The following is a 10,000-nucleotide window of genomic DNA, read 5'->3' on the forward strand; positions in this document are numbered from 1 at the left end:
GATGCAAGGCCAAATATAGATGATTTATGCGAATGTCCCTATACGTGCTGTAAGACTGGGCACACAACGTGAATCGCACGTCAGCCAGACACTCGAACATGCACCACTCTCGGCCTGCAACGGAGACACACAATACGTAAACATCTGGAATGCGACAATGTCGAGTGCATCCTCTCTGCCACATTGCACCGTCGACACTATGATAACCAGAGCAGTAGGTCCACCTATAAAAGCACAATACCCCACTCCTCCGACAACTACCATTGCTCAGATAAATCAACACCACCAACACACATCCTACACAGAGGGGCACCAAATATCATCCCCCGCCCTCGTGTTATACCACATGAAAAATTGCAGAAGTGAGAGACACACATCCGCCAGCCTCTTGCTACAAGCATCGAACCGACGTGACGTATCTGACGGTGACTCAGGCATCCGTGTACTGCCACCACTATCCACCCCCCCCCCCCTCTCTCTCTGCCCCCTTCCCACACAATACCAAATTTAACCAACTTTATCGCTTAACCTAACTGTGGCTGTACCAGTTTATCGCTTAACCTAACTGTGGCTGTACCAGTTTATCGCTTAACCTAACTGTGGCTGTACCAGTTTATCGCTTAACCTAACTGTGGCTGTACCAGTTTATCGCTTAACCTAACTGTGGCTGTACCAGTTTATCGCTTAACCTAACTGTGGCTGTACCAGTTTATCGCTTAACCTAACTGTGGCTGTACCAGTTTATCGCTTAACCTAACTGTGGCTGTACCAGTTTATCGCTTAACCTAACTGTGGCTGTACCAGTTTATCGCTTAACCTAACTGTGGCTGTACCAGTTTATCGCTTAACCTAACTGTGGCTGTACCAGTTTATCGCTTAACCTAACTGTGGCTGTACCAGTTTATCGCTTAACCTAACTGTGGCTGTACCAGTTTATCGCTTAACCTAACTGTGGCTGTACCAGTTTATCGCTTAACCTAACTGTGGCTGTACCAGTTTATCGCTTAACCTAACTGTGGCTGTACCAGTTTATCGCTTAACCTAACTGTGGCTGTACCAGTTTATCGCTTAACCTAACTGTGGCTGTACCAGATTATCGCTTAACCTAACTGTGGCTGTACCAGATTATCGCTTAACCTAACTGTGGCTGTACCAGATTATCGCTTAACCTAACTGTGGCTGTACCAGATTATCGCTTAACCTAACTGTGGCTGTACCAGATTATCGCTTAACCTAACTCAATTTGTCCCTTAACCTAACTCAATTTGTCCCTTAACCTAACTCAATTTGTCCCTTAACCTAACTCAAGTTGTCCCTTAACCTAACTCAATTTGTCCCTTAACCTAACTCAATTTGTCCCTTAACCTAACTCAATTTGTCCCTTAACCTAACTCAATTTGTCCCTTAACCTAACTCAATTTGTCCCTTAACCTAACTCAAGTTGTCCCTTAACCTAACTCAATTTGTCCCTTAACCTAACTCAATTTGTCCCTTAACCTAACTCAATTTGTCCCTTAACCTAACTCAATTTGTCCCTTAACCTAACTCAATTTGTCCCTTAACCTAACTCAATTTGTCCCTTAACCTAACTCAATTTGTCCCTTAACCTAACTCAATTTGTCCCTTAACCTAACTCAAGTTGTCCCTTAACCTAACTCAAGTTGTCCCTTAACCTAACTCAAGTTGTCCCTTAACCTAACTCAAGTTGTCCCTTAACCTAACTCAAGTTGTCCCTTAACCTAACTCAAGTTGTCCCTTAACCTAACTCAAGTTGTCCCTTAACCTAACTCAAGTTGTCCCTTAACCTAACTCAAGTTGTCCCTTAACCTAACTCAAGTTGTCCCTTAACCTAACTCAAGTTGTCCCTTAACCTAACTCAAGTTGTCCCTTAACCTAACTCAAGTTGTCCCTTAACCTAACTCAAGTTGTCCCTTAACCTAACTCAAGTTGTCCCTTAACCTAACTCAAGTTGTCCCTTAACCTAACTCAAGTTGTCCCTTAACCTAACTCAATTTGTCCCTTAACCTAACCCACGTTGTCCCTTAACCTAACTCAAGTTGTCCCTTAACCTAACTCAATTTGTCCCTTAACCTAACTCAATTTGTCCCTTAACCTAACTCAATTTGTCCCTTAACCTAACTCAATTTGTCCCTTAACCTAACTCAAGTTGTCCCTTAACCTAACTCAAGTTGTCCCTTAACCTAACTCAAGTTGTCCCTTAACCTAACTCAAGTTGTCCCTTAACCTAACTCAAGTTGTCCCTTAACCTAACTCAAGTTGTCCCTTAACCTAACTCAAGTTGTCCCTTAACCTAACTCAAGTTGTCCCTTAACCTAACTCAAGTTGTCCCTTAACCTAACTCAAGTTGTCCCTTAACCTAACTCAAGTTGTCCCTTAACCTAACTCAATTTGTCCCTTAACCTAACTCAAGTTGTCCCTTAACCTAACTCAAGTTGTCCCTTAACCTAACTCAATTTGTCCCTTAACCTAACTCAATTTGTCCCTTAACCTAACTCAAGTTGTCCCTTAACCTAACTCAAGTTGTCCCTTAACCTAACTCAAGTTGTCCCTTAACCTAACTCAAGTTGTCCCTTAACCTAACTCAAGTTGTCCCTTAACCTAACTCAAGTTGTCCCTTAACCTAACTCAAGTTGTCCCTTAACCTAACTCAAGTTGTCCCTTAACCTAACTCAAGTTGTCCCTTAACCTAACTCAAGTTGTCCCTTAACCTAACTCAAGTTGTCCCTTAACCTAACTCAAGTTGTCCCTTAACCTAACTCAAGTTGTCCCTTAACCTAACTCAAGTTGTCCCTTAACCTAACTCAAGTTGTCCCTTAACCTAACTCAAGTTGTCCCTTAACCTAACTCAAGTTGTCCCTTAACCTAACTCAATTTGTCCCTTAACCTAACTCAATTTGTCCCTTAACCTAACTCAATTTGTCCCTTAACCTAACTCAAGTTGTCCCTTAACCTAACTCAATTTGTCCCTTAACCTAACTCAATTTGTCCCTTAACCTAACTCAATTTGTCCCTTAACCTAACTCAATTTGTCCCTTAACCTAACTCAATTTGTCCCTTAACCTAACTCAAGTTGTCCCTTAACCTAACTCAATTTGTCCCTTAACCTAACTCAAGTTGTCCCTTAACCTAACTCAAGTTGTCCCTTAACCTAACTCAAGTTGTCCCTTAACCTAACTCAAGTTGTCCCTTAACCTAACTCAAGTTGTCCCTTAACCTAACTCAAGTTGTCCCTTAACCTAACTCAAGTTGTCCCTTAACCTAACCCACGTTGTCCCTTAACCTAACCCACGTTGTCCCTTAACCTAACCCACGTTGTCCCTTAACCTAACCCACGTTGTCCCTTAACCTAACCCACGTTGTCCCTTAACCTAACCCACGTTGTCCCTTAACCTAACCCACGTTGTCCCTTAACCTAACCGACGTTGTCCCTTAACCTAACCGACGTTGTCCCTTAACCTAACCCACGTTGTCCCTTAACCTAACCGACGTTGTCCCTTAACCTAACCGACGTTGTCCCTTAACCTAACCCACGTTGTCCCTTAACCTAACCCACGTTGTCCCTTAACCTAACCCACGTTGTCCCTTAACCTAACCCACGTTGTCCCTTAACCTAACCCACGTTGTCCCTTAACCTAACCCACGTTGTCCCTTAACCTAACCCACGTTGTCCCTTAACCTAACCCACGTTGTCCCTTAACCTAACCCACGTTGTCCCTTAACCTAACCCACGTTGTCCCTTAACCTAACCCACGTTGTCCCTTAACCTAACCCACGTTGTCCCTTAACCTAACCCACGTTGTCCCTTAACCTAACCCACGTTGTCCCTTAACCTAACCCACGTTGTCCCTTAACCTAACCCACGTTGTCCCTTAACCTAACCCACGTTGTCCCTTAACCTAACCCACGTTGTCCCTTAACCTAACCCACGTTGTCCCTTAACCTAACCCACGTTGTCCCTTAACCTAACCCACGTTGTCCCTTAACCTAACCCACGTTGTCCCTTAACCTAACCCACGTTGTCCCTTAACCTAACCCACGTTGTCCCTTAACCTAACCCACGTTGTCCCTTAACCTAACCCACGTTGTCCCTTTGCCTAACATAGTTCACTGCTCGGAATCTCTGGTGTCGTTGTTATCCTCATGTAGATGTCTTGCGAGTGTTGCTTACTTTCCACATATTCCTGCTATCCACTGTCAATTGTACTGCAATAGGACTATATCGCCGACCCCCCCCCTCCCCCCCCTCTGTCCCCCTCTGTCCCCCTCTTTGTGTCTCTGTCCTCTCAAGCTGGTCGGTCTGGCGTTTGAGTGTTAAATGAGCCTCGCAGCTGTTCAGTTGCATTCAGATGTCGACGCCCTCAGTGTACGTCGTGGTATGGTCTGTGTCCATTGTCCGCTGATGTCGTACGCGTAACCCACACGCTGTACCGATCATCGGTCGTTACGTACAGAGTGAAGTAGTGTGATACGTGTGACCGTACGCTGGCTGTGCCCAACGGTGTCGAATCTCAATTTCCATATGTTGTGCTTGATGCTACTTGTCTCGTCTCCCAATAACAGCTAGGTTGCACTGTGGTACGCCGTAGAGGCGTGTGGGAGGAACGTACGAACGCATTGTATGTCACCCTGGGTCGCTGGGGGTGGTGGTGCGGTGAGTCAGGTCAGGTCAGGTCAGCGTGAGCCGTCTGATGTAGTGACGCGTGTATTCCGACTTTGTCGTATTGCCTCACACAAAGTGCTACCCTGGTGGACCGCGTTCCATATCTGGGACATGCCGCAGATGCCGGTTGACAGTGGATCGCGGAAGGTACATCGCATACGTGCGCGGGCCACCTTCCACGTGTTCTCTTCTGCACATGTCGCAGTGTGTATGTGGTCTGATGTAGCGTGTCGTGACACATGACATCCTGGCATGCAAGAATTGTTGAATTCGCAAATGTAGGTGGACATCTACGTTTACTGCCCAAGATACGCAAATGAACTGGAAATCCGTTGTTGAGCGGTTGTTCACGCTGGAGGTGAATCTGTGATGGCGACGATCGGTACAGCTATTAACCGGTTGTTTCAGCGGTACCCGCCACATCCACACGCGTGACTAGGCCCATGTGGGTATGAAGCGATACGCGGCGGTGGCTTGGTGGGACTGTTCCCGGCCGGTGAAGGGGGGCCGCCCGGCGTGTTGGCCGCGCGCTGCGTGGGCGCACGCGCAACAGGCGGCTGGTGGGGGGCGCCGAGTGGCAGGAGCGCCAGCCGACGGGCCCGGCAGGCGGCGCAGCTACGCTGCGGCGCACCCTGCACGCGGCGCCTGGCGGCCAAAGTTGGTTCAGCCGAGCCCGGTGCGAAGCGCGGTGGACATCTGCAGTGTGCTGGTCTGATTGAGGACTGTGTGCGTTGAGGATGCGCCGCCGCCTGGCACTCGGCGCCGCGACGCCGTCTGCTGCTCGGTCGCCCCAGCGGTTCTCGCAGGTGGTTTGTATCGCAGTTGTGCGGACGTGTTGGCGCGTGCGCTGTGCTGGGAGAGTTCGCTTCTGCACCCAAGTGGGGCTTTGCCCTTGTGTGGCGCTGGCGTTGGAGCTGCCGGTCACCATAGGTGGCGCGTGTTGTCTCCCGCCGGCAATGCCACGACAGCACGCTCCCGGGCCTCTGTCGGCAGCGGCAAGCTCAGTTGGGAGCAAGGGTGTTCGCACTAAAACCGTCTACTCGCCTAACTCCGGGCGATTGCGCCTCTCTCGAAACCGACCAAGTACCTAGGACGGCGCTGCGCGCCGCCGGGACCTGAGAGGGTTTCGAGGTGTATCGTGCAGGGGAGCTCGGCCTCCTCCTGTTTGCAGAATAATTGAGCGGACGCTTGCGTGTTCGCGCGGGCCCCCGGGACACACTCCCGGGCGGCCGGCTGCTCAGCTCTAGTTGACGCAGCTCCCTGGTTGATCCTGCCAGTAGTCATATGCTTGTCTCAAAGATTAAGCCATGCATGTCTCAGTACAAGCCGCATTAAGGTGAAACCGCGAATGGCTCATTAAATCAGTTATGGTTCCTTAGATCGTACCCACGTTACTTGGATAACTGTGGTAATTCTAGAGCTAATACATGCAAACAGAGTCCCGACCAGAGATGGAAGGGACGCTTTTATTAGATCAAAACCAATCGGATTGGCTTGTCTGGTCCGTTTGCCTTGGTGACTCTGAATAACTTTGGGCTGATCGCACGGTCCTCGTACCGGCGACGCATCTTTCAAATGTCTGCCTTATCAACTGTCGATGGTAGGTTCTGCGCCTACCATGGTTGTAACGGGTAACGGGGAATCAGGGTTCGATTCCGGAGAGGGAGCCTGAGAAACGGCTACCACATCCAAGGAAGGCAGCAGGCGCGCAAATTACCCACTCCCGGCACGGGGAGGTAGTGACGAAAAATAACGATACGGGACTCATCCGAGGCCCCGTAATCGGAATGAGTACACTTTAAATCCTTTAACGAGTATCTATTGGAGGGCAAGTCTGGTGCCAGCAGCCGCGGTAATTCCAGCTCCAATAGCGTATATTAAAGTTGTTGCGGTTAAAAAGCTCGTAGTTGGATTTGTGTCCCACGCTGTTGGTTCACCGCCCGTCGGTGTTTAACTGGCATGTATCGTGGGACGTCCTGCCGGTGGGGCGAGCCGAAGGGGTGCTTTCGCGTCCCGAGGCGGACCCCGTTTAAATCCTACCAGGGTGCTCTTTGTTGAGTGTCTCGGTGGGCCGGCACGTTTACTTTGAACAAATTAGAGTGCTTAAAGCAGGCAAGCCCGCCTGAATACTGTGTGCATGGAATAATGGAATAGGACCTCGGTTCTATTTTGTTGGTTTTCGGAACCCGAGGTAATGATTAATAGGGACAGGCGGGGGCATTCGTATTGCGACGTTAGAGGTGAAATTCTTGGATCGTCGCAAGACGAACAGAAGCGAAAGCATTTGCCAAGTATGTTTTCATTAATCAAGAACGAAAGTTAGAGGTTCGAAGGCGATCAGATACCGCCCTAGTTCTAACCATAAACGATGCCAGCCAGCGATCCGCCGCAGTTCCTCCGATGACTCGGCGGGCAGCCTCCGGGAAACCAAAGCTTTTGGGTTCCGGGGGAAGTATGGTTGCAAAGCTGAAACTTAAAGGAATTGACGGAAGGGCACCACCAGGAGTGGAGCCTGCGGCTTAATTTGACTCAACACGGGAAACCTCACCAGGCCCGGACACCGGAAGGATTGACAGATTGATAGCTCTTTCTTGATTCGGTGGGTGGTGGTGCATGGCCGTTCTTAGTTGGTGGAGCGATTTGTCTGGTTAATTCCGATAACGAACGAGACTCTAGCCTGCTAACTAGTCGCGTGACATCCTTCGTGCTGTCAGCGATTACTTTTCTTCTTAGAGGGACAGGCGGCTTCTAGCCGCACGAGATTGAGCAATAACAGGTCTGTGATGCCCTTAGATGTTCTGGGCCGCACGCGCGCTACACTGAAGGAATCAGCGTGTCTTCCTAGGCCGAAAGGTCGGGGTAACCCGCTGAACCTCCTTCGTGCTAGGGATTGGGGCTTGCAATTGTTCCCCATGAACGAGGAATTCCCAGTAAGCGCGAGTCATAAGCTCGCGTTGATTACGTCCCTGCCCTTTGTACACACCGCCCGTCGCTACTACCGATTGAATGATTTAGTGAGGTCTTCGGACTGGTACGCGGCATCGACTCTGTCGTTGCCGATGCTACCGGAAAGATGACCAAACTTGATCATTTAGAGGAAGTAAAAGTCGTAACAAGGTTTCCGTAGGTGAACCTGCGGAAGGATCATTACCGACTAGACTGCATGTCTTTCGATGTGCGTGTCGTGTCGCGCAACACGCTACCTGTACGGCAGTGGCCGTGCGCCGCGTGCGGAACCACGCGTGCCTCTCAAAACTAGCGGAAGTGTTGTTGTTGTGTGGTACGAGCGCTGAAGCTCTGGAGCGGCTGGCCTGCGGTACCTGGCGCCTGGCGCCGGTTTTGAATGACGTTCGCCCGAGTGCCTGTCCGCTCCGGTGTGGAGCCGTACGACGCCCATCGGCTGTGAGGCCGTTGGACACAAAAAAAATAGTGGAACAGGGGCCGTCAGACGCCTCAGTCCCGCAAATGCTACTGTCTTGAAAGAGACAGTGGGAGACTGAAAAGGAAAAGATCACCCAGGACGGTGGATCACTCGGCTCGTGGGTCGATGAAGAACGCAGCAAATTGCGCGTCGACATGTGAACTGCAGGACACATGAACATCGACGTTTCGAACGCACATTGCGGTCCATGGATTCCGTTCCCGGGCCACGTCTGGCTGAGGGTCGGCTACGTATACTGAAGCGCGCGGCGTTTGTCCCGCTTCGGAGACGTGGGAGTGTCGTGGTCGCCTGTGTGGCCGGCCGCGTCTCCTTAAACGTGCGATGCGCGCCCGTCGCCTGGCGGTTCGCATACCGGTACTTTCTCGGTAGCGTGCACAGCCGGCTGGCGGTGTGGCGTGCGACACCTCGTACAACGACCTCAGAGCAGGCGAGACTACCCGCTGAATTTAAGCATATTACTAAGCGGAGGAAAAGAAACTAACAAGGATTCCCCCAGTAGCGGCGAGCGAACAGGGAAGAGTCCAGCACCGAACCCCGCAGGCTGCCGCCTGTCGTGGCATGTGGTGTTTGGGAGGGTCCACTACCCCGACGCCTCGCGCCGAGCCCAAGTCCAACTTGAATGAGGCCACGGCCCGTAGAGGGTGCCAGGCCCGTAGCGGCCGGTGCGAGCGTCGGCGGGACCTCTCCTTCGAGTCGGGTTGCTTGAGAGTGCAGCTCCAAGTGGGTGGTAAACTCCATCTGAGACTAAATATGACCACGAGACCGATAGCGAACAAGTACCGTGAGGGAAAGTTGAAAAGAACTTTGAAGAGAGAGTTCAAAAGTACGTGAAACCGTTCTGGGGTAAACGTGAGAAGTCCGAAAGGTCGAACGGGTGAGATTCACGCCCATCCGGCCACTGGCCCCCGCCCTCGGCAGATGGGGCCGGCCGCCCGCGCGGAGCAATCCGCGGCGGGGTCGTGTCCGGTTGCCTTTCCACTCGCCGCGGGGTGGGGCCGTTCCGGTGTGCGGTGGGCCGCACTTCTCCCCTAGTAGGACGTCGCGACCCGCTGGGTGCCGGCCTACGGCCCGGGTGCGCAGCCTGTCCTTCCGCGGGCCTCGGTTCGCGTCTGTTGGGCAGAGCCCCGGTGTCCTGGCTGGCTGCTCGGCGGTATATCTGGAGGAGTCGATTCGCCCCTTTGGGCGCTCGGGCTCCCGGCAAGCGCGCGCGGTTCTTCCCGGATGACGGACCTACCTGGCCCGGCCCCGGACCCGCGCCGCTGTTGGCTCGGGATGCTCTCGGGCGGAATAATCGCTCCCGTCAGCGGCGCTTCAGCTTTGGACAATTTCACGACCCGTCTTGAAACACGGACCAAGGAGTCTAACATGTGCGCGAGTCATTGGGCTGTACGAAACCTAAAGGCGTAATGAAAGTGAAGGTCTCGCCTTGCGCGGGCCGAGGGAGGATGGGGCTTCCCCGCCCTTCACGGGGCGGCGGCCTCCGCACTCCCGGGGCGTCTCGTCCTCATTGCGAGGTGAGGCGCACCTAGAGCGTACACGTTGGGACCCGAAAGATGGTGAACTATGCCTGGCCAGGACGAAGTCAGGGGAAACCCTGATGGAGGTCCGTAGCGATTCTGACGTGCAAATCGATCGTCGGAGCTGGGTATAGGGGCGAAAGACTAATCGAACCATCTAGTAGCTGGTTCCCTCCGAAGTTTCCCTCAGGATAGCTGGTGCTCGTACGAGTCTCATCCGGTAAAGCGAATGATTAGAGGCCTTGGGGCCGAAACGACCTCAACCTATTCTCAAACTTTAAATGGGTGAGATCTCCGGCTTGCTTGATATGCTGAAGCCGCGAGCAAACGACTCGGATCGGAGTGCCAAGTGGGCCACTT

The 10,000-nt window shown here is 51.8% G+C and overlaps 3 non-coding genes across 3 annotated transcripts in view; all 3 read left to right on the forward strand.

Moving 5' to 3' along the window:
* Positions 1-5,938: 5,938 nt before the first annotated feature.
* LOC126325244 (small subunit ribosomal RNA) lies at positions 5,939-7,831 on the forward strand. Its single transcript, XR_007559941.1, has one exon. It is a non-coding gene; the product is annotated as a small subunit ribosomal RNA (ribosomal RNA).
* A 362-nt stretch (positions 7,832-8,193) lies between these two features.
* Positions 8,194-8,348, forward strand: LOC126325242 (5.8S ribosomal RNA). The gene has a single exon (XR_007559939.1). It is a non-coding gene; the product is annotated as a 5.8S ribosomal RNA (ribosomal RNA).
* A 188-nt stretch (positions 8,349-8,536) lies between these two features.
* Positions 8,537-10,000, forward strand: part of LOC126325238 (large subunit ribosomal RNA) — a 4,222-nt gene continuing 2,758 nt past the window's right edge. Inside the window, exon 1 of the ribosomal RNA XR_007559936.1 lies at positions 8,537-10,000. This exon is cut by the window's right edge and continues 2,758 nt beyond it. This is a non-coding gene — a ribosomal RNA (large subunit ribosomal RNA).

The sequence above is a fragment of the Schistocerca gregaria genome, unplaced genomic scaffold (assembly GCF_023897955.1).
Source record: "Schistocerca gregaria isolate iqSchGreg1 unplaced genomic scaffold, iqSchGreg1.2 ptg000913l, whole genome shotgun sequence".
NCBI classification, from domain to species: Eukaryota; Metazoa; Arthropoda; class Insecta; order Orthoptera; family Acrididae; genus Schistocerca; species Schistocerca gregaria.